We start from the raw sequence: 3718 nt of genomic DNA, 5'->3' as shown, positions 1-3718 counted from the left end.
CAAACTGACAGCCGCCAGGTCACGACACATATGACTGATGCACCGCTGCCTCTGTCCGATCATACCTGTAGATCCGTTGCGGCGGCTCAAGAATGAAGTTTCTATTCATCTCCGAAGGCTTATCGACAAACATTCTTCCCACGATCCATTCGGGAGTAGAACTGGGAAAGAGGAAAGCAGATAGTTGTAACAGAAGAACCCTTCGCCATACACTCGAAGAAGCCAGCAAGTATAGAGTTTATGGACTGGTCCAGTCTTTTTGCATGCATACGTGTAGTTTAGCGCTATAATAGCGTGTAATCGAAAGCTATTCTCACACAGTACGTGAGACAATGTCGTCAGTTATCTTACTTTGATATCTATTTTTTTAAAGAAGGTATTGTTAACATAGTTCCTTAGTCAGTAAACTATTTTTGTGATTTAGTTGTCTGTGAAGGTTTTCGTGCTGTTGATATTTTGTGGTAAGTGGAGATTTCAGAACGCAAACTAAAGAAAACTAATCCTTTGCCCGCGAACGTACTATGAGCGTTAAGAAACTGACGTTGTGGCTAGAGGAGATATCCGATTTAGTATCTCCTGGATTCAAAAAAAGCGTTTTTGCACAAAACATCTAGCTGAATATATGTATATATGTAAGCATATGAAATTATGAATTACTTCAGCTTTAGTCCCTCGAATGTGTTAGTTAAATAATTTAAATGCGATAGCACGTTCTTGGATTCAGCGCTCTTTCTAGAATCGTTTTACATTTTTTTCGTTTTGTAATGCAAACGGGTGAGTACATAGAAAGTTTCTTCGCGTGTTACTCAGATTCAGTCAATAGTCTTTCAGAATCTTGATGGAGTTCTCGCTATGGTGCTATTAAGTAGGTGTTTCAGTTCTTTAAGAAGGTTATCGATGCCACTGTGGAACAGTCTGATTCCTTGGAAACCATAAAAACCAGAGATATCCTTCAAACACTGTTGTTTGCCCTGCATAATTTTTCTTGTTTTTTGTGTCTACGGAGTACTGTCATAGAAGAAGTCAGTCATGCTCGAAAGTACGAAAGTCTTGGAATCAGCTTCGGAATGTGAATTACGGAGATGATAAGTCTAAAACTCCTGTTTAAAGAAAAGAGAAATTACCTTGTTCTCAAAGAACTGCAGTTTGCGAAAGACTCATGTCACGAGATGGCCGCTCCTTGGTAAAAGTAGAACTATCAGAAAGAAGATAAGTATGTCTAGAGAAAAGGCTGTAAACCTGCCGCTGACTTTACACCAGGAACTAAGAAAATCAGTATGAGAGTGCATGGACAGCTTTCTGCAAGAAATTGGTTTCAAAATCATGGGACGTTTATCATATGGTTCTGCTATTTTAGAGCCTAGCAATCTGATTAAAACATCATAAACAGAACTTCCCATGACTGCAAAACGTTTGGTTGACAATAACGATGAAATTTCTGACGTTGGTATCCATGTACTCTTAAGAAGATTCCTGCAAGTTCTAATAGAAGGGTCTCTTGGAGGGATATCTTTAAGATTCTTGAAGTTCGTGAATAGATATAAATTTTCCAAGTCTGTTCCCAATCTCATTTTGGCGTTGAGATTTTTCTTAACTTCGTGTGTTCCGGTAGCGTCATCTGCAAGGAGTTCGTCACAACTCAGATTAATAAAGAATTACATTATGTCCGTTATGAGACAGGCACGGCTCCCTATCTTGGCAATACTGTCGCTCGAAAATAGTTTAGCTAATGGTATCGTACTGATGATACAACTTAAAAATTTTCAGCAGAGCCGGTTCGAAGGCAGAGATTCTAAGATATTTCAGCTGGTATAGCCATCTATAACTAAGAAAATCTTTAACTAAACAAACACTGTTTTCGGCCTTGTTTCACAATTTTCTTGTTAATGTTATTGTATTTTCAAGTACATTACTGATTCTCAAAGATGATAATGCACAGATAAATTTGATTACAAGGCAAAGTTAATCATCTCAGTTTCTTAAGGTATCGATCCATAGCTTAATGTACAATTACGTCAGTGACCATTTATTATTACACTTTCAGCGATTACACTACAATGACCGAACTAAACTTATGTATGCATTGCCAAGATCTTTTTAACTCAGATGGATTGGGGACCAACTTTTGCTTCCATCCTGCGGTTCTGATCTCATCTAAAAAAAATGGTTCAAATGGCTTTGAGCACTATGCGACTCAACATCTTAGGTCATAAGTCCCCTAGAACTTAGAACTACTTGAACCTAACTAACCTAAGGACATCACACACACCCATGCCCGAGGCAGGATTCGAACCTGCGACCGTAGCAGTCCCGCGGTTCCGGACTGCAGCGCCTGAACCGCTAGACCACCGCGGCCGGCATCTCATCTAAAAGAGGCGAATAATTGAATTTGGTTTGCTCAGGTGTGGGGATATTCACACCTGTCTTTCAATTTCTAAAAATTCTAATTGGTTGACTTTTGCCCCCTTTTCCTCTGTGTGTAGGACTTGGACATCTGTTTTGTATTTGTGTTTATTGTTCGGGCAATGTTCTGCAAAGGCTGTATCAGGCTTCTTCAATCTCCAGCTTCTGTGGTATTCTTTACGCCGGTTACAGATTGACCTTCCTGTTTGTCCAATGTAGCAAGACTGACACTCACGGCATGTGATTTTATAAACCCCACTTTTTGTGATAGCTGGTTGTTTGTCTTTTGTATTGAACAAGAAACTACGTATGGTCAAAGGGACATAGAAAAACACCTAGAAACCCTTTGCCTTCAAGCTGTTACCTGTGCTATTTGGTGTCTTCCCTATAAAAGGTAATCTGCACCATTTCTTTTCCAGTTTGTCTATGTTTTTCAGTGGGGATAGTAGAGACCTGGCTTGGTTCTTCATCTTTTTACCTAAAATTTTATCGATGGTGCTGCGGTCAAAATCCTTATTTGTGGCTAGTATTTTAATTGTGTTAAGTGCCTGGTCAAAGTCTTCTTCTGACATAGGGATCGCAAGGAGACGGTGAATCACGTGATGGAATGCTGCATGCTTGTAGGTTGTAGGATGTTGGGAGGAAGCCGGGATGAAAGTATCAGTGAAGGAATATTTTCGGTGAACTTTAAATTTATGTTTGCTGTCTTCTGTCTTTAAGCTAATGTCCAGAAGATTTATGCTGCCCCCCCCTCTCCCCTCTCCTCCAACAGGCCATTATGTTAGTGTACCACTGGTTCATATTTTTCACAAACTTATGGGGTTGTACGTTGGAAGCTTTCCACATACAAAGAATATCATATACGTATGTGAGAATTATATGAGCTGCTGACCGGCGTGGATATAAATCAACAGGGACAGGTGAAAATGTGTGCCCCAACCGGGACTCCAACCCGGGATCTCCTGCTTACGTGGCAGACGCTCTATCCATCTGAGCCACCGAGGGCACAGAGAATAGTGCGACTGCAGGACTATCTCGCGCACGCTTTCTGCGAGACCCACATTCCCACCTTATATGTCCACACACTACATTCGTAGTGTCCCTGACCAACACACTCATTACTCGTGGAAGTCATTCTTACCAATTCCCGTAAGAGTTCGGGTAATGTGTGAGCATCCGCAGGGAAGAGGAAGGTCATGGCCGGTATTGCCATAACTATATACTTACATGGATATGGTGTCTGTTCTTTCGGACATCCCTTTATCCCCCTTACTAGCTGAAATGTTCATGTAGAAGTGGGAGACTTATTTTCTTA

The 3718-nt window shown here is 40.7% G+C and overlaps 1 non-coding gene across 1 annotated transcript; it reads right to left on the bottom strand.

Annotated features, from left to right (window-relative positions):
• Nucleotides 1-3334: 3334 nt before the first annotated feature.
• Nucleotides 3335-3409, bottom strand: Trnat-cgu (transfer RNA threonine (anticodon CGU)). The gene has a single exon. It is a non-coding gene; the product is annotated as a tRNA-Thr (tRNA).
• Nucleotides 3410-3718: the final 309 nt, after the last annotated feature.

The sequence above is a fragment of the Schistocerca cancellata genome, chromosome 9, assembly GCF_023864275.1.
Source record: "Schistocerca cancellata isolate TAMUIC-IGC-003103 chromosome 9, iqSchCanc2.1, whole genome shotgun sequence".
Classification (NCBI taxonomy): Eukaryota; Metazoa; Arthropoda; class Insecta; order Orthoptera; family Acrididae; genus Schistocerca; species Schistocerca cancellata.
Note: the sequence above shows the minus strand (reverse complement) of the source record. Positions and strands in the feature narration are given on the sequence as shown.